This window comes from Rhineura floridana, chromosome 6 (genome assembly GCF_030035675.1).
Source record: "Rhineura floridana isolate rRhiFlo1 chromosome 6, rRhiFlo1.hap2, whole genome shotgun sequence".
NCBI lineage: Eukaryota > Metazoa > Chordata > Lepidosauria > Squamata > Rhineuridae > Rhineura > Rhineura floridana.
In genome coordinates, this window is record NC_084485.1 from 73254595 (window position 1) to 73275838 (window position 21244).

Consider the following 21244-nt stretch of genomic DNA (forward strand, 5'->3'; position numbering starts at 1 on the left):
TGCAGGTTTCCTGTAGGCATCTGGTTGGCCACTGTGAGAACAGGAGGCAAGACTAGATGGGCCTTTGGTCTGATCCAGCAGGGCTCTTCTTAAATCCTATTGGGCTGCAGGGAGGAAGGAAGTTCTACTTTTGCTTCTTGGACCTGAAAATATGGCAGGGCAGCAAGTTTTCTGGTGCTGAAATGGGTCGGTGGGCGAGAAATGAGCTTGCTCCATTTCTGTCATGAGAATGCATCAATATGTCCTTATCTGTCCAGCTGTTGTGGGCAGAGATCAGCAGGAATTTTTAAAACTCCCATGATTTGTGCTTTCTAGTTACATGCTACACTATTTTTTTTTTAAAAAACCTGCATTTTTCTCAGATTACAGCACAATCAAAAGAGGGAGAGGCACGAACAAAGGGAAAAGACTAACAAAGGGAAAAACCAGCTTACCAGCTCTCTGGGGATGCTGTAGGGATTTCACACTTCGCTGACTTTTCCTTTTCAGTTCAGATCCCAGGACTCCTGTATCTGAGTCCAGGAGCAATTGGATAAACAGGAATATTCCTCCCACCAGAAACACCAATGTTCATTGATAACATGCATAAAACATGTTCACTTTGAACTGGTGACCATTTATTTACTGGGCTATCTCCTCCACTTCCCAACAATACATTCAGAAATATTGCATGATGTGTAAAAGATCAGACAAAAATATTCTTGGGTTCTGTGTAATCAGATACCAATGGTAGAGATATGCTCACTGTTCTGCTGGTTCCTGTGCGTCTCCACGTTTCTTTTCTGAAAATGGGGGTACATGATGCTGGTCAAACCGTGCCCCTTTTAACTGCAAAACCTGGTGGGATCAGCACAAGTGCATTTTTTAAAAAATTACTTTCAAAAAGATTTTACAACTGATCAGTAGATCAACCTTTTCCACCTCCAGGTGTGACCAATGGAGATGCTTTGCTGTAGGTGACTAGCATGCTCACAGCCCAAGTTAAAGCAATCCAGAGTTTTTGCCACCTCTCCACAGGGAGTGGTGTCCTCTTATTTTGTTTCTGGAACACAGACAGCTGGCATCCAGACTAGCCTATTAGGCCATGGGTACTGGTGTTCCTCCCATTGACTGGGCATTGTCTGCAAAGGCAGTATTCATACAGGAGATGAGAAAGCATTCACTAGCCCAATCATGGGCACATGTATGAAACATATTTTAAATACCAGGTGTCTTCTAAGAAAGGCAAAGTCTTCCTCAGATTTTGAGCATGTTTTTTATATATATACTTGGACCTCAGGTCCATTGCTGTGCTGAAACCATGTGAATGATTAATGCAGGGCAGAACTTCCCTCTGTTGCAATGTTCTGAGAAGATACACACTGAAATTGCACATTCTGCATTGGTCAGCTTGTCAGACAGATGCTCTTTCCCTTTCATGCATTAATATGATAAACCGTGTCCTAAGAAGGCACTTTTTATCCATAGATCACATATCCCTGGATCTTCTGATTCTGTCTTCACAACTAACCTGTGAAGAAAGTTAGACTGAGAGATAGTGGCTTGTCCAAGGCTACTCAGTGAATATCAGAGCAGTTGAATCAAATGAGGTATCCGGAGCACAGCCTGGTCGTGATTTTTTGGATGAGTTTCAATTGGTGCAGCTTGAGGACGTTGACAAGGTGCTTGGACGGGTGTGAGCAACCACTTCTGTGTTGGATCCTTGCCCCTCTTGGCTAATAAAAGCCAGCAGGGATAGTACCGCCAGTTGGGCCAGGGAAGTGATTAATGCCTCACTGCGTGAGGGAGTGGTCCCTGGCTGCCTGAAGGCGGCAGTAGTGAGACCACTTTTGAAGAAATCTTCCCTGGACCCAGAAAATCTTAACAATTACAGGCCAGTAGCAAACGTTCCATTCTTGGGCAAGGTCCTCGAAAGAGTGGTTGCGGACCAGCTCCAGACACTTTTGGATGAGACCGATTATCTGGATCCATTTCAATCGGGTTTCAGGCCCGGTTTTGGCATGGAGACGGCCTTGGTCGCCCTGTATGATGACCTTTGTCGGGAGAAAGACAGGGGGAGTGTAACTCTGTTGGTTCTCCTTGACCTCTCAGCAGCTTTTGATACCATCGACCATGGTATTCTTCTGGGGAGACTTGCGGATTTGGGAGTTGGAGGCACTGCTTGGCAGTGGTTCTGCTCCTACCTGGCGGGTCGTCTCCAGAAGGTAGTGCTTGGGGAGCATTGCTCGGCACCCTGGGCTCTCCAATATGGAGTTCCGCAGGGGTCAGTTCTGTCCCCCATGCTCTTTAACATCTATATGAAGCCGCTGGGTGCCGTCATCAGGAGTTTTGGAGTGCGTTGCCACCAGTATGCTGATGACACGCAGCTCTACTTCTCCTTTTCATCTTGTTCAGGTGAGGCTATCAAGGTGCTGAACTGATGTCTGGCTGCGATAATGGACTGGATGAGAGTGAATAAATTGAAGCTCAATCCAGACAAGACTGAGACGCTGTTAATAGGTGGTTCTTCCGACCAGATGGTGGATGTTCAACCTGTTCTGGATGGGGTTGCACTCCCCCTGAAGGGGCAGGTTCGTAGCTTGGGAGTTCTTTTAGAACCATCCCTGTCACTGGAGGTCCAGGTAGCCTCGGTGGCACGGAGTGCTTTTTACCAACTTCGGCTGGTGGCCCAGCTACGCCCCTATCTGGACAGGGAAAACCTTGCTTCAGTTGTTCATGCTCTGGTAACCTCTAAATTAGACTACTGCAATGCACTCTACGTGGGGCTGCCCTTGAAGACGGTTCGGAAACTACAGCTCGTGCAGAATGCAGCGGCCAGACTGATAACTGGGACCAGGCGGTACGAGCGTATAACACAGATTCTGGCCCGCTTGCATTGGTTGCCTATATGTTTCCGGGCTCGATTCAAGGTGCTGCTTTTAACCTATAAAGCCTTGCACGGCACGTGGCCACAATACCTGATGGAACGTCTCTCCCAATACGAACCTACCTGTACACTCCGCTCAACATCGAAGGCCCTCCTCCGGGTGCCTACTCAGAGAGAAGCCCGGAAGGTGACAACAAGTAAAAGGGCCTTCTCAGTGGCGGCCCCTGAACTATGGAATATTCTTCCTGATGAGGTATGCCTGGCGCCAACATTACTATCTTTTCAGCGCCAGGTAAAAACTTTCCTCTTCTCCCAGGCATTTTAGTTTTAGTGTTTTAGATTTTTAGCATTTTAGTATTTTAGTATTTCAGCTTTTAATATTTAATATGCATTTGTAAGTGTATACATATGCTTTAATTTTTGATATCATTAATGTATGTTTAAATTGTTTGATATGTGGTTTTAATTGTATATCAGATGTTTTACTTGTTGTGAACCGCCCAGGGAGCTTCGGCTATGGGGCGGTATATAAATAAATAAATAAATAAATAAATAAATAAATAAATAAATAAATAAATAAATAAGCAGAACATAGGTCTGAATCCAGATCTCCTGAGGTTCTAATCCAACCAGAGCTTGGAAAAATTACTTTTTTGAACTACAACTCCCATCAGCCCCAGCCAGGGCTGAGTTGTAGTTCAAAAAAGTAACTTTTCCAAGCTCTGAATCCAACACTACCCACAATGCTATACTGCCTGAGGGCTCATCTACACAGTGGTTTATTATGTGTTTGGTGCTACTCACATCTCCTTTAAATTTGCATGGTTCACATGACATTACTGTCAAACAGAAGCTATCACAGTTTTCTCCCTGTAAATCTGTACTAACCCAATCTGCTGATAATACGAAAAGTGGAGGAAAAAAGTCTCCACTCCATTTCTCTACTGGTTGCACTTTGCTCCAACGCTTTTAGGTGTTGTGACCCAGGATAAGGCGGGGTCTTAGTGGAGGGGGACTCAGACTTGGAGGACTGGGGCAAAGACTTGAGGGAGGAGAGCAAACCACGCTCTCAGTCCCCTGCCCCCCGAGGGCTTGCAGAGTGAACTGCCAGAGACTGGTGGAATGGGCACACCCATTTCGCTTGCACTGGAGGAACCACCTTGCCAGGTTGAAGATACCCAGCTGGGCGCCTAGCAGGATCCCATGCTTCCCCAACCCGTTAGCCCTCCCCACTCAGAGGAGGAACTTGAGATCCAACCCCCCTCACCTCGCTCTCGAAGCATTCAGAGGCGCGAAGAGGAACGGTTGGGATTAATGCAGAGCCAAAGACTTCGCGACGAAAGTCAAACTCTCTTAAGGAGGTGCGCAAGAGGGGGTTACTTTGCTGTGTCAACATCTGTATCTTGGAGATGTGCATAGTTAGAATTAGTCAGGGAAATTAGGTCTTAGAAAGCATAGACAGTTGGATGAGTCAGAAGGCTTTTGAAGTTGCTGTAACTTTAATAAAAAGAGAAAACTCACAGAACCAAGTGGTCTGGAATTTCTGGCTGTGGACGGGACATTAGGTGGGTGTGCCAATTGTTCTCCTCTCCACACCCACTATTCCTCCCCCCTTCTTTCATATGGTTTCCTGTGGGCTGTCAAGCAACTTCTGGCTGCTCTCCTCCATTCTGCTGGCCTTTTTTATGTTGCTGCAAACAGTGCAGTTATTTTCCTTTCCCACCTAAATTGTGTGCAAAAGCATAACGCTGCTCAAACAAAGATCTGTATTTCAGCTGTATCCTACCAACCATAGGCAGGGAAAACACAGATATTCGCGTTTCCAGGGTTTTCTTTTTAAAGGAACCTACTGTACCTGGTAGAACAGACTGAGCATGCTCGGTCACCTTAGCAACCAGAGGGAGTGGATATGTATAATCAGAGAGCGGGGCCACAAAGAAATATTGAGACTACTCCTTCCCAGAGGAATGCCTACTTGTGTGAATGGGAAAAACCAATTGGCAGCTAACACTGAGTAGGAACTACGGATGCTGCAAATTAATAGCGAAGGTGAAAGAAATGTATTTGCTACAAAGAAATGGTCCCATGTAGATGAGCCCCTCTAGGATATGCAATTTAACATGGTGTGCGGGTTTGAGAGTGTCACAGAATCTGAGAGCAATGCTGTCAGGAGTCTAGACCAAGAGGCTAGACTCCTAGCAGGGGCACCTAAGGGGGAATAGTCGAAGCTGAGACACCAGACTAAGATGCATCCAGACTCAGAGGAAGGCAACGGTAAACCACCTTTGAATACTTTTTATCTTGGCCTTACCTTTACATATGAACAGGCTATCCAAAATGCAACTCAAGATAGTGCTGGAAGGTGAGACCCCTAGGTCAGAAGGCATTCATCAAGTTATTGGGGAAGAACAACAAGCAGGTACAAGTAGCACTATGACTAATGACACAACTGGGTCAAAGCCGAAAGGAAGCCCAGAGGTTGAAGTGCACAGATGCGAAAGGAGAGTCCGGAGTTGTTCAATGTACACAATAGGAACATGGAATGTGAGAAGCAGGAACCAGAGAAAGTTAGAAATTCTCAAGAAAGAAATGGAACGTATCAATGTTACAATACTTGGCATGAGTGAATTAAAATGGATGGGAATGGGACACTTTCAATCAGGCAACTATAAAATATTTTATGCAGGAAATGAGAAATTAAGAAGAAATGGGGTTGTTCTAATAGTGAGGTGATGTAGCAAAAGCAATTAGGAGCTATAACGCAAGTTCTGAGTGAGTTATATCAATGAATGCAACAGTAGGGAACAGAGAAGAACTAGAAATTGTGAGAAAATGGGGCTTAGGAGATAGAAATGAAGCAGGAGAAAGACTTACTGAATTCTGTGAAGCCAATAATTTGTTTCTTGCAAACACATTTTTTTAGCAACCGAAAAGATGACTCTAATGTACACATTTTGTAAGCAATTTCTCATCATATAATGCATTTGTGTATGTTATTTTCACTCATATATTCATTTCCCCTAATATATGCATTCTTGAAAGCATTGGTTGGTTGGTGAACTCAATTGCAAAATTTACGTGTGAATTTCAAAGGATGACTGTTTTGGTTCTCATATTTTCAGAAAATGCACATTTGATAGATTCAGCTTGAAAGTTAAACCAACTGAATAGAATTTCTCGCCCATGTCTATATCAGCCCAATTGTCTGAAATGATGGGAGTTGTAGTCTGAATAACATTTGGAGGGCCACAGTTTCCCCATTCCAGCTCTATGGAGTCATGGCCATTTTTAATGTCTTCACTATTTCCCCTTTTAAAAGGAAAAACTGGTAAAATTCTCCAGTAGTGAAAGAAGTAGCTTTTTTTGTGTATGCCTGATCACAAAATTGCCAAGTGGCAGGAAATTTGTAGATCATAGCCATTTCTGAAGATCTATATTTGAAAGTCTGCTTGACAAGACTCCACCACTTCACTATTCTCTCTTAGGAATTTTATATCTCTGTGGACATTGCAATAGGGCTCACTAGCTAGTGTGAAATTAAGAATAACTGAAAGGCTAAATTCTTAAATAAAGAAGAAAGGTTTTGTTGAAAACAGAATCAAACATAAAACCAAGTTAATAACATTATTATTACTGTTGTTGTTGTTGTATCTCAGCTAAACTCTCACACAGCAAGAGGTGATAATGCAAGTGCTCTTACACAATGCCAAAATGCTCAGGACTGATTCACATGATACATTTGCAGTGTGGCAGGTCTTTGAGAATTCCATTTTCAGTCTTTTGCCTTGCCAATAGGGATAAATGCATATGCAATTTCAGTTTCTCACATTTCCAGTGTAAAGTTCAGTTCACCACATTTCCATATCACCTTGCATTTAAAAAAATCCTCATCAAAATTCACCATGCACATTTCTACTAATACACAATTGTATGTATGCAATTCTGACTAACATACAAACTTTTGCAAGTGGTTTCCTCAAATATAATGTATTTTTGTATATTATTTTCACTATTATCATTTCCCATCAACATGCCCCTTTTTGTACACACATTTTAGTTTGGAGAACTGCTTCAAACAATTTGGAGAAATGCAAATTTCAAAGGATAGCTGTGTTTTGGTTTGCACATTGTTTGGGGAAGTGCAGATGCTTTGGGAAGCGTTTGCGTTAAAATGTGAGCCACCAAATCAAATCTTTCCCCCATCCCTTCATGCCAATATAGCATAAACAATATTATGTTTAGACCTTGTTTCCAGTATTTCCAAAGAGGTTAGCAATCTATTTCAGGTCATGAAGGCATTGTTGCTCTCAACCAGACTGCGAAACAAGATATTTCACACTTCTTTGCAAACAGATATCGCCCTTGCTCCCACCCACCAGGAAAACAACACACCATCTCTTTTCAGTTATAGCTAGTAACCTCACAAATCAAACTGATCTGAGCCATATCTTGGCTATATTTCTGATTGGACAAAATCATGTAAATGCAAGAGGTATCCATTTTGGAGCCCCTTGTGAAAGTGGCCTAAGAAGGCAAAAATCCCAAGCACACAAAGAAGTACTCAGTTGGTCTTACTTCTGAGTAAACATGCTTAGGATTGCACTGTCAGTTTCTCAAAAGTACTCTATTATTTTCTGACTGCTAGGTAAAGGAAGTTAGAAACACAGCTATAAATAGTAGATTGTAGAGATAGGGAACTGCCTTACCCGGTAGTGAAGGCTGATGACTACTTTTTGACTGTGATGTCATGGGGATTTGTACATTTTCAAAAACAGAAGTCTTCTATCAACAGTTTCTCATCAAAGGTTGGAAAAGATCTTGATAGGAGTCCAGCTGACTTTCATTCCTGTGTTTAGTATGCTGGATAGTACTATCTGGCAAGGAAGATATACATAGGCCCTAAATTCACCTTGTATCTGCATTTTTTTAGAATTCTGATCTGTTTCTGAGTTGCTCTGTGCACTTTCTGCTCCAGTCTGTAATTTGGTTCCTGAGCTGCTTGGCGTAAAATGAAACTCTGTGCTTCCCCTATTCACTATAAAGAGGAATCTAAACAGACTAGCTTTCCCACGCTTTGGCTAGAGTGGATGAAATTTACAGGCACGGGAGTCCATCCAGAGTAGATTAACCCTACCAGTTTGTATGCAATTTTTTGTGTGGAGGGGAGCAGGGGTTTGTCTCATACACTTCCTTAGCTTAAAGTGAGGTGGCCAAGTAATGTGCATTCTTGCTTGTGCTTTTTCAGAAACTTAGTAGCTTCACAATGGCCTTTCTGGTGGCTGTGATAGGCTATAAAGACCTTCCAATAGGCCTTAACTATTCTCCAATAGGCATTATAGTGTGAGCCTGTTTAGAACATTATCTGTGGAAATCTGCTCTGTTTTTGTGTTTCTTAAAGCAGAGCCATGTAGCTGTTTTTTTTTTAAAAAAAACTTAAGCTTTTAACTTTTTCAGAAATCCACTACTGCTCTGCTTAAACAAAAAAATGTCCAGAGGTCTTTAGTGCTCCATAGGCAACATTCTGGATAACCTCACTTCTTGCAAAGCTCATGGACCTAGAGATATTATATCAAAAAATATAGAGCTGTAAATGGAAATGGACTGCCTTCAAGTCAATCCCGACTTATGGCGACCCTATGAATAGGGTTTTCATGGTAGGCGGTATTCAGAGGGGGTTACCATTGCCTCCCTCTGAGGCTGAGAGGCAGTGACTGGCCCAAGGTCACCCAGTGAGCGAGACAGAATACCAGAGTGCTGTGTGGCTTTTTGGGGTCCCTGATCTGACCTGGGTGCATTATTGACATTGCACTTCAACTTAGGGAAGGGTAGACCCCCCAAATCACACTGAATTGCCTCTTTATTCAGTCCTCACACAGTCAATGCACATCCCTCTACTCTCTGGGACTTAGCAGGACTTTTGCTGAGGCAAACAAAATAATTATTCCAGGGTTTATGGCTTTGGAAGGATGTATCATCCATGAATCTGTTCTTTGACCCCAGTTTCTATTTTTGGAATGAGGGCATGCAATGAACAAATCCTATTATTTTTCTTTGGATTCTTGACTTGCTTTCTTCCACTCTGGGAGCATCACCTTGCTCAACATCTATGGGCAGCTGGTTCTGGCTCTCACCTTCTCTCCCAAACCTTGACATCTGCCTTTGGACTCACTTCCCCATTCATTGCCTTGGGCTCTTTCTTGATCTTGTAATCAATGAGAACTGCTCTGTCTCTGGCTGCTGTGCTGTGAAACTCCCCCTGCCTGATCACCACTTCATCTCCTTCAACACTGCACACCTCCACTCCACTCCTCCATGATCTACGTCTTGGTCCTCCTCTGACTTATTGTCCATTTATCCGGTAGCTTTCTCAGCATTTAGTCTTCTCTTGTTTCTGTCATTTCTGCCCTCTCTTTAGATCCTGCAGTTTCCACATTCAACTCCTCCCTCCTTTTGCCTTGTCTAGCCTGCTTTCCCAACAAACGTTTCATCCTCTTTACCCCCAAATCTGGTTCCCATCCCTTCTGTTCAATGCCTCCATTCATGTGGTTATTGTGCAGCTCTGGAGATCAAAGCGTTATGGAATATCATCCATTTAAAATTAATTCTCTTCTCTGCCATCTTTCTGGCTAAGCAACTCTACTATATTACCACTGATCTGCTTTCTTCAGTGCAGCTATCTATCTCATTTCCCTACCTCCCTCTCCCACCCTTTCCTCCCCCTTTGAGGCTCTCCTTCTTCTGAGACCTCCACCAGCCCTTTCTTCTTTCCCTTCTATCTCCTTTTATGAGCTGAGCAGCCCATTGTCCTTCTCTAATCCTTCAGTGCCCCCCTCCTAGCTCTCTGGCCCCTTCCCTGCTTTATTCAAATATGTCACCATTAGGGATGGATGCAAAAATAGATTCAGTTCGCATTTCAAGCCAAATCTATCAAATTTGCACTGTCTGAAATATGAGAACTGAAACACAGTGATCCTTCAAAATTCACACTTATTAGATTTTTGCAATGCAGTTTGCCAGCCAAACAATATTTACAAAAATGCATATATTAGGGGAAAGTGTGTATAAAAATGAATATATGCATGAAAATAACATACAAGGATGCATTATATGACAAGAAATTGCAAAAATGTGCACATTTTTGCCTACAAAATGTGTTTATTAGGAGAAACTCACACTAAAATGCTGGATAATTTTCACAAGAATTTTCTTTTTACAAATTTGCAAATTGCTGCAGAAATGTGGACAACTCAATTTATGACTGGAAAAATTAGAAACTGAGAAAACCAAAATTGGCAGATTTTCCCATCCCTATTTCCCCATTCTCAAAAATAAATAAATAAAAGTAAACAATGCCTTAATCCATCATGCCTCTTTAACATCCACTTTCCCTTCTTACACTTTCAGACTACAAACCATTAAAATGTAATATACAAAATATGCAACCTTTCAACACGGCAGTGAAATGAAATGTGAGAGTGTTCCATGACCCATAGGATATATCAAATCTCCCACTTTTAATGTCAGAGCAAGTGGCCTGTGGAGCTTGAACCAGGAGCCCTGAACATCACATCCTTATACTACGAGCATTGCTGACTGAAGGAGGGAATTATAGCCATTTGAAGGGTCAATCAGCTGCTAGGGAGGGATACAATGACTAGGAGAGCTCTTGATTTCCTTTAGTCTGGCTGCAGGTCGCTTTTTTGTGGGAAGAATTTACCTGGTTGTCTATCTACACACTTCCAGGGCCCTAGCCTCCTTGTCTTCAGCTGATCTCTAATTTATCTGTAGCCTGCTTTACATGTCTGTTTCCAGTCTGCTTGTCAGCCTACAGCCTGTCTGCAGCCATCCTCCCTCCAAGGTATCTGCTGAGTGACTAAAACTCCCAGAACATTTATGTGAGGCCATCTCTCATTCTTCTTTCAACTTTCTCCTCAGAACTACTGCTGTGACGTTTTGTCTTAACTGCTTAGGCTCCAATCCTAACCGTGTCTACTCAGACATAAGTCCCACTGAATTCAGTGGGGCTTACTTTTAAGTAAATGGGGTTAGGATTGCAGCCTAAGTTGCCATCCCTTACTGAAATTAAGCCTATGTGTATGTAGCTGAATTAAATATGTCTTCTTCCCTCACTAACATTTTGCTCCCATCTCTCTTTTGCCTCTCCTTGCATTGAATTTCAGATTGTAAGCTCTTCAGGGCAGGGGCCTGTCTATTAGTTTTTTGCTAAATGTGCCATACACATTGAAGATGTAGTAATAATAATGACAATATAATGCTATTTCCCCAGTTGTGAAATGTGGGGGTGTTCCAGAATGTTTTGTGTTGTACGTTTTGGGTGGTAGCTGACTTAAAAATAAGGAAGGGGTGGGATGACAGCAAGTGGCAATTCTGATTGCTTAAAAGCCCCAACTGTCAGAAACAGGAGTTTGGCCTTCAAAGCAGTTTTGACAGTCTCGGATATACACAATTTATCAGAGTGAGTTCAGGCTGAGCCCCTTCTATGTGAGAAAGCCACAGATCTGTGGAGTAGAGGAGAATGGCTCCTTAGATAATACAAACTGTGGAGTAAGGAAAATTCCCCAGCAGGTGGAAACTAGCACTTCCACATTGACTTTAGTGGTGCACCACAGAGATGAGCAGAGGTGAGGATCTGGCCTAGCCAACTGAGTTGCGCTCTTAGGTTCTGCACAAAATAAGCTTAAGCTAAACTGTTCCCTGGCATTAATACTCAATAGTGTCCCACTTGGGGAATGCATTTTGCCTCCTCCTTCTCCTTGGTAATAATTTTCTGTGGCTTACATAAATAATACAGTACTCTTCTATAAAAAATACTCAAATGTGGTACACCCCTAATTCTCAGAAGTAGGTGAGAATTGCTCTTCTTGTATGACTGGGGACACCAAGGCAAGGGGAGGGGGGCATCTGCTGCACTGGGCAAAATTTGACCCTGCTTTCTCTAGAGATTGGGTTCACTACTTGATTCTGTTCCATTTTTCAATCTGTCAAATGGGCTGCCAGGTCCTATTCGCTATATATTGTGTTCTGCTAGTTATTGCGATCCAGGTTCTCCCTTTTTTTTCATTACTTTTTCTGAAAAATTATGTAATTTTCTCCATTATTCCTTATGCTGCTGTATATTTATATAATGTATACAGCAGCAACAGATTACAAAAATAATTACATAAATTATGTAATTCTTGCAGCGGATTTTTTTTTAAATTACGGTGTCGTTAACAGATGCGAACTCACACAAAGAGTGGAAGCCTATTCGACGATGAGACGAACTTGTGGATTGTCCCAGAATTCAATACCAAATCTGATTTTGTTAATATTCTATACCACCCCTAGCATTCTCATTGCTCACTTCTTGTGCATTGAGTTTTGAATGTAGCTCTGTGCCTCCACTATCTTTGGATCTGGAGCAGGGCTTGATCAGGTTCTAGGGAATTGCTAGATAAATGGTTCAATTAACACTGTGTTTCCTTGGACTAATAGGAAGCAGAGACTACTGATATTGCTGTCCCCCCCAGATATAGTCATATGAGCATGGAAAACTGGGTTCTGGAGCCAAGGGCCAAGAAATCTCCTGCTAGGGATGTTTCCATACTCACTGAAAATGTGTAAGATAACCTTGGATATACAAACCCCAGTGAAATTAAATGGTTGCTTTTAGAAAGAAACACAGAAACGTAGGAAGCTTCCTTATTCCATGTCAGATCATTGCTCTATCTAACTTACTATTGTCTGTGATGACTGACAGCGACTCTTCAAGGTTTCAGGCAGGAGTCTTTCCCAGCTCTGTTATTGGGGATTGAATCTGGGACCCTTTGCATGCAAAACACATGCTCTACCTAAGCTATGGCCTTTCCCCGAGAAGAGTACATCAGTAAATTAAAAAAAGCTAGGCACCTGTCACTGAGGCTCACTTCACTGGTTACACTTGAAAGACATATAATGCTTCTATAGGATGGGCTCATTCAGTGTTGCAAAGGAATACCTGTAGTGGCTGTTGTACAGTCTGAGAAGACATGGATAAGCAGGGCTATTTCTCTTTCCTACCTGAGCAGCAGGATGTTTGAGACATTCCAGTTTTTTTTCTTCCTTTGATGAAAAGCCCTGAATTTGTGGCATCTGGCTTTGCCTGTATCCCCTGGGCTTAGCCAATGTGTGCCTAGCCTTCTATTTGCCACACCAACACTGCAAATATCAGGAACTATGTGAGTTGACAGCCCAGCCATTTGGAGCCACATGTGTATGAAATGATTAATAGCCATGGGATTTGGGGAGGAGAATGTGATCTCAAGTTGGTGTAATGTTTTGATATATGTAGTGCAGCATGGAGGAATAAGTCTGCCCTTTGGGAAATTTAAACTGCGGAGGTGTGCGCATATGGAACAGGAGGGAGCTGAAATGGGACTCGCTATTCAGTGTCTGTTTTTGTTTTTTTTTAAAGATATTCTGATATGTTACTCAGACTAGCCTCCCAAGTAATTTCATGCTCCAATCCTCACACCAGCATGACACTTCTGACTTATTTTCCATGGTAAATTTGAAAGTGCTGGTACTGGATTCTTCCATACCTGATATTGTTGTGAAAAACAATTGGGGAAAAGAAACGTTAGCAGCTCACTGACTGCATTAAAGTGAAGGATGCATACCATATGGAACGTGTGGTTTAGAGCACGACTGGGCAGGCATCAGGCGTGTGGGATCTTCTTTGCTTTTTAACTAGTTCCTGAGACCCATCAACTGGAGCTGAGTGTTTGCATAGTGTCTTGGTGGGGCAGACAGAAATTAAGAAGATTAAAGGTACCTCTGAGGACAGGAATTAGTTTTCATTAGCAGAACCTCAGCCACTTTACATAAAAATCCACTCCTGTTCCTCACCTGCAACCCGTTTTCTTCATTTTATCAGGGAAGGAAGGAGAAAATGAGGCTTTTAGTTGTTGCTATTGTTCAGACATCCAAGAATCAGAAATCCTTGCTGCTCTACTGGAAATCAACCAGATATCTACCAGGAGATCCTGATCTACCTGTTGCCCATTCCTTGTTTAAAGTGATCATACCTTGGATACATGAGCTACTGAAGAGCAGAATGGTGGAGGCTTGCTGTGAACAGAAGTGTGAAGCTGTTTAGGACTTGAAGTTTTCTGCACAAGTACTTGCCTTGGAGTAAAGCCTTGTTGAACAAGTAAACATGTAAAGCACACTGTTTTATTATTATTTTGTGTTCCTTCCTAGTGATTTTAGTGGTAGGAAATATATTGCTTAATAAATACCACAAAGAGTGAGACTTGGGCTGTGTACACATTACTGCTTAAAAAGTTTTCTCAGTTCGGATCATGTGAGCAAGAGGCATCAAAACACAGTATTTCATAAAAAATGACAGACTACGTACAAGCTAGATATGGACTGTGGCTAACATCGTGGGTACACTGCTTTCCAAACCAGTGGTGGGAGTGCACTGGATACTGAATAAATGGGAGTGTGTACACAGCCTTGGACTAATAGGGCTAGTTTATGTTGGAAGGTACATTGAAAACCAGAACTTTTGTGTCTTATTTCATTTTTATTCCGCATGTCCTCGTACTGTGAACATACACTCCATCCTCCCAGAATTATGCACTTGTTTTTAATTACCCCCTAAACAATGCTGAATCTGCATGGCTGCACCCATTCAACATGCTGAAAAATGTGCATTGCATGGGGGGGGGAGATGTTGAAATAAGACTATTGAAGCAAGCTGTTTTATTTCAGCAAAGGAGAAACGAGCAGACAAAATTATCAAGGTGTTCATAGTGAATTAATACATGGATGCAATGGCATAAATTCAATCCAAACCAAACAAAAAGGTTCTTTTCATGGAAGAGTTAGGTTAAGTACACACAAAAGTTCAGCATTAGGCTGCAGTCCAAACACCACTTACCTGGGAATAAGTCTCACTGAGTTCTATAGGACTTCGGAGTAGACATGGTTAGGGAGGATACAAGGGGTGGTATTCAGTGCTAGTTTACTCAGTGTAGACCTGCTGAAGTTAATAAACATGACTAACTTAGGTTCATTAATTTTCAGTGGGTATACTATAATTACAACTTAGATTAATACAACCCAAGATTTATTTTCAATTGTGAAAATAGTTTACAGACCTGTAGTGAGATGCAGTATGCTTTCAAAATCCCAGGAAGTAGAAATCTAAATACTGATGTGGTGTACTCACTGTGCCATCATTGCTTTACACAATTATCAGTTACAAATAATGCAAAAAAACACACCCCACAACACAACACAAACACTCTGTGAATGCAGTCTGAGGGCAAACTATATTTTACATGGATATCTAAGATCATTTTCTTTTTTCATATTATGCATACTGACCTATTTGACTGTAGCAAAATAGGGGATGGTGATGTTTATTCCTTTGCCCCGTTCCCAAATCAAAGTTGCCCCATATCCAGTTGCTATTTTTGCTGTGGTGGTGGGAGAGAATACAGATATCTATACAGGATATAAGGGCATACAGCAGCTTAGGGTGGAATGATTTTGACTGGGAATACAGTGAAGGTGGGAAGGGTTCGTCTCCTTTCCTCCTGCCATTGCTCCAGCCAATTTTACTCCCCCCCCAATGGTGGCATCTCATTAAAATTAATTCAGTTCATTGCTGGACATTGGATTCTGTATTTTATTATTTTTATGATGTTTTAATTATTTTTATTTTATGTTTTGGTTTATAGCAACCCAATATTTTCTTATAAGCTGGCAGTTCATAAACATCCAAAAAATAAAAAAATAAAGAAACTACAGAAAGGTCCAGCCACAGATCTCTTGTGTAACATTTGGGACCCCTCCAGATGCCCTTTTATTGCACATTCATGATGATTTGTGCTCATGGTGCTATTGGGCAGTCACATGTGAGCCTGCTTTCAATACTGCTTGTGCTGGAAAAGTTTTGGGGTGGTCACACTGCTTCATTTCCAATCAGTGCATATCCCATAACCTCCTGCTCACTTTTTATACCACAAATGTTCTGGTTTATTTTTGTTGTGCCATAGCCCTTTCTGTGATAGCATTTGGGGCAGCACTGCAGAACAAGCTAAAGCAGACTAAATAAAATAATGCACTATTGTTGTGTCAAGAGCATGTTGTAGAATGCACCTGCGATAAAACACCAGTCTGGGGGGACCTTTGTGAATGTGTATGTACATACATCTTGTTAATTGAAGGGGCTAGCTTTAAGAGGCCCACTGCTCAGGTACCAGCAGGGAAATGATAATAGGAACAGCATGCCAGCCATGGCTTCATTTCTAACACAGGGAGTTAGGTTATGTAATCCTGGTGTGTGATGGCCCTTTACATTTAGAAAAGGGAAGAGAACACTTTGAAATGCTTGGTTCAGTTTTTGGAGGGGTAGCCATTTTAGTTTGTGTAGCAGGAAGAGTAATACAAAGTCCTGCGGCACCTTAAAGACTAACACATTTAGTATGAGTGCTGCTCATGGACTACAGTCTACACCTCTGGTTGCATGAATTGTTATCTTCAGTTGTGTGTGAATTGTGAGCAGTGAGGTCAGAGGGAAATGACATGCAACAAGTACAGTCAGTGCTTGAATGTGTACAAACTAAGCATAGTGATCCTTCACAACACTGATAGATAATACCACCTACTTAGCAAAGATAAATTCATGAGCTTATAGCCATTGTTCTATTCAGGCCCAAATGAATAAACTTGAACTTCTTGATGAACTGTAGTTTCATGTTGGAACCTCCCTTTGAATTTCCTGCAGTGTACTTAGTCCCCTGCCACCAGTTTCATGGCTTTCTGCTTTCATTTTTTGTACATGTTCACTGATGGAACTGCAGGTCCCCCCCCCAGCACTACCTTTGAAGGGTGACCCAGAGGGAAAGCAGGTCATTCTCTTGTAGGAGAGCTATTTCAAAATCCTAAGTAGCTTGGCTCAGGAAGGATAAAAGGTTAGGAATTAAAGAGGCACTACAATATTTTTCTCTTTGTCAGCTGGCACACTTTGCCAAACTTTTTGTCAGTTGTTCCAGGGTTCTTCTACCTACTTGTGCTGTGTTTGCCTCCTTGATATGTGTGGGCTGTACTTTTTGCAAAAGGGAACTTTGAAAGAAATTGCCAGAGGCTGATATACTCCTAAATGGTGACCTGCAAAGAGTCTTGCATCATCTGGACTGATTCAAGTGTTGCTGTTTAGTATACAGCAAACAGAGCTATATCCTGTCTCGTTACTTCTGAGTGCTTTAAGGTGACAGCGGAAACTAAAGATTGTCTTTGTTGCTTATCTAAATCTAAACTTAAATAATTTGTAAAATTTGCTTCAGAATCTGCTTTGTTATATTAGAATCTAACTCTATCACAGCAGTGTAGAAAATAAAATAAAAGTCTGCAGGTGCTGTATCCTTCAGGCTGTTAGCTTGGGGCTTAGCCTGGTTTTGATTCAAGCTTGGCACTTTCAGTATTGAACAGATCTCTGGTCTTTAAGTTTGTAGCTGGTATCTTTTCAGCCTGGGCAACTTCTCCCACCCACCCCTGCTGTCCTGTGATAAGAGAAAGCTTCCCTTGCCCCAATCTAGTCCACAGAAGTATTATGGCACACTAGTCCTTTTCTCTAATAAAAATGGCAATCCTAATGTTGACTCCCCGTGATTTTAGTTTTTCTATCTTGGCTTCCTGCCTGTGACATGGGGATGATGCCCTACTCTCTCACACAGAGATGATTATAAGAAGAAATAGATGTCTGATTGTGATGTGATCTCAGGTATATTGATAAAGTGGGCAGATAAATGCACTTGAAGGGGAACCTGATGTCCTCTAGAGGCCGCAGACAGATTCTCTGATGGGGGATTATGTTGCAGTTGTAGATCGTATCATACTGTTGCTTGAGAGTAGGTGTATGGAATGTGAGGGTTGCTTGATATCCTCCTGGGGGACAATAATAGCCCGGCCCTATGGAGATATTCCTGGACCCAGTTATGACATTAGAACAACTCATGGTGCCTTACCAAGTAATACATAATAGTCTCCACTTTCTACCTATCATAGAATGAAGGTGTCCTCAAAGCAGAGTGAGACTGAGATGTGAAACCAAAGGGAGAGGCAAAAAAATTGGTCAGATATGAAGGACAAGGCAGTCTGGACCAATGAGGCAGGCCTTGGGATGTAGGAGAAGCTTGCAAGATCAGGGAAATGTAGATGGATGAGCCAGGAGCACACCAAGGATCTGTGTCCAGGAGCTGCTTGTGGTGATGCTTTGTTGTGCTGACAAAGGCCTGATCTACAAAAACAACACAATGGACTGTGCTGCAGGTGGAAATGCAGTTTTTGAATGTTCTCCTAGAAAAAAACAACCTCATCCTGAAACTACAAGCAAGAAAGTGTCCCACCTAGCCCATTCTTTCCTGTTTTTTCTTTTTAGGGGGTTGATTATGCAAGAGAATGCCCTGAAATGTAACACCCCCCAAACTATAATCAAGTGGAACATTCACTCTTTCATCTCAAAACTCTGCCACCTCGTTTTGTTTCATGTGTCTGTGGACAGGACGCAGAAATGTGATAATGTTAGGCAGGAGATACCGAGGCAGGAACTTATGATAGTGCACAAGGATGGTGCAAGTCAAAGACCCCCAAAATATGCTTGGACTCAAGAAAAAGCCATTGTTTTCAAAAGAGCTGCTTAAGGATCAGTGCTTCAGGACCATCTTCCCAAAAGTCCATCCATGGTAGATGGTCCTGATGCTAACTTTCAAAGTCCTTCATTAGGAAAGACCTTCTTTTCCCTGACTTCTTCCTTGCCAACCTGCAGGGCCGGCTCCAAAGGGTTGCCAGGTGGGGCCCTGGCTGAGGGCCCCTTAGGCTATAGGGAACTCTGAGGGGCTCCTCCGCTTCCCTTCCACGATTCACGGCAGAATCACTGCCGTGGATCACATGGCGAGAGCTCCTGAGCCCTGCCATTCCCTTGCTGCAACCTACCTTTCTCGGCTGTTGTGTGGTTGTATGCGCAGTGCTGCCCTTAACCAAGATAGCAGCTGAGGTTTCCCTAAGGGGCCGAAGCCTCTGCCACCATCTTGGCTCATGGCAGGGATGTGAACACAAGGGCCCCAGCATGTCTGGGGCCGGCCCTGCCAACCTGTTTGGAAGCACAGATGGAGAAGGAGAGGTCTTATCCAGCTATGAAAGAAGGGGGTCTTGAAGAACAGCCCCTAAGAATCCTCTTCAGTGCTCCTTTTCTTTCACAGGCTCTGTAAATAACTTTGGGTGCGGGCACAGTAGCTACATGAAAAGCAGCGAGAATGGTTTTTCTGGCTGTGTTTTGAAGTGACTCTGCCCTCAGCTGGACACACCTCTCTTTTCCACTGCTGACTTCAGACCTTTCAGGACTGTCCACAGCAGTGTTGGGCCAATCACTGTCTCTGCCTGAGCCTGCAGCAAAGCATTTTATTGGCCACACCTGGAAGGCAAACGGGTTGATCTACAAATCAGTTGTAAAATCTCTCTGAAGCGGATTTTTTTTTAAAAAAATGCACTGTAGCTGATCCGACCATCAGTAAAAAGGCGTAGAGTTTGACTATTGTGCCCCTGTTTTCAAAAAAGAGAGGTGGAGATGCACTGGAACCAGCACAATATAAGTATGTGTCTGCCCTCTGGCAGCTGGACAGAAGACATAGAATGACAAACCTTGGTGAGAATTTGTAAGACAGGGGAAAAGAAAATTTCAAAGGTTAAAGTGGGAAATTCCCTACCTCTTATTCTTTTTAATGGGTGCTGCCAACAGATAAGACCCTAAGTAGCAGGCCTAGCACTATAACAAACCACACTGAGCTGCAGGGCTCAGGTGGCAAACGGTTAAGGGCGATGAAGCACCCATCAACTGCTGTCTCCGGCCACTTGTCCATTCTCTGCCTCCATCCTTTGAAGCTGAGCTCCTGCTCAGCTGCACCCGTCATTTTAGATGCCCCAAAGTGCATTGTGTGATGTGACATCAATTTCAAGTTGGACGTTGCCTTTTTTGAGGGATCTAAGATGGTGGGTGCCTGCTGTTGCTAGTTCTGTTTTAAACAGCCATGCAGCTGCCAGGACTGCATAAGCTGCTCATTGATCGGTCAGGTGGCAATGTTTGTTGAGGGTCTGGGGCAGAGGCCTGATGGGGGGGCATGTTTTGCCATCTGTCTTAGGCACCATGTCATAAACTGGCCCTGGTCAATAGCGTGGCAGAAGGAGATTACGACTGATCCTCTCATCTGAATTTTGATGGATGAGGAAGGAAGTAGAGTGACCCATTGGGACAACTGAAAAGTATGCAGTTGAAAATGTTTTACTTACTGTTTGGGTGTGACTTAAGCAGTGGCCCAAGCCAGATTCACCTTGTCAGAGCATAAAGAAGAACACAAGAAGAGATCAGACACAGGTTTGGAGACAATGGAAACACGTTAGGCACTTGGGAAAGAAAGTCTCCAGGCTGGTATATACCTTGAGCAAACCCTTTGCTGAGAAAAGCAGAAGCACAAGTTTTAATTAGTTGATAGGAAGCTGCTTTATACCAAATCAGACCAGTGGTCCATTTAGCTCAGTACTGTCTACCCTGAATGGGAGCGGTTCTCCAGGGTTTCTGGTAGGGGTCTCTTTTTCAGCCTCACCTGGAGATGCCAGGGATTGAACCTGGGACCTCAGATGTTCTACCACTGAGCCCTTCCCCCATTCATTGTTAGACCTGTTGGTGATTACTGTACTTAGGGTTGCCAGGCTCAGGGCCTGAGACTGATCCTGTATCTTTAGGAGAAAAGAAAGCCAGCCAAGTGCAGGTGTTCTTGCAACATTGTAATGGGAAAGACAACAAGGTGGAGTTTTCCCTTCCCCCTGCACAACTTTTAAAGATACAGAAGATCTTGGAGGCTGGGCCTGGCAACCCTAGCTGTACTGATGAGTGACAGAAGCCCTAATTTTGGCTTGGCAAGATTCACTCCTATTGGATGATCTAATTGCTCAGTTTGTGCTTAATTGCTTGCAGCAGTGTCCCTTCAGAGGAGAAAAATGTCATTACCCAATGGATATGAATTATCAGGCGTTAGCATTTTCCCTTCTACGATAGGCACAGTAAAGCTAGGGCAAGGGAGCTATGTTCTAATCAGGCACATGAGCTGTGACGCAGCACTATAGGAGGGTTAGCTAATATGATTACCACTTTAATTTTGTGGCTCAGGTAGCTCCCAGGTGTTTCATTTCCTCTGATGGAAAATTCATAGGGGAGGAAGATGTCTGCAAAGAACTGAGCAAGTGCACAGGGAGGGAAATATATAATTCACTCCAGCAGCTCAGAGACCTATATCTGGTGGCTTGGCAACACTTTGTACAGTGTATCTTATC

General features: G+C 42.8%; 1 protein-coding gene across 10 annotated transcripts in view; it reads left to right on the top strand.

Moving 5' to 3' along the window:
• GRM4 (glutamate metabotropic receptor 4) overlaps positions 1-21244 on the top strand; it is a 603968-nt gene that overhangs the window by 163672 nt on the left and 419052 nt on the right. For 3 of the 10 annotated variants that reach the window (XM_061632388.1, XM_061632386.1, XM_061632384.1), the window contains exon 2: positions 13782-14065. The exons of the other annotated variants lie outside the window; for them this stretch is intronic. The gene's annotated coding sequence lies outside the window, so the exon portion shown is untranslated. The remainder of the gene's footprint in view (positions 1-13781; positions 14066-21244) is intronic. 10 annotated transcript variants of the gene reach the window in all.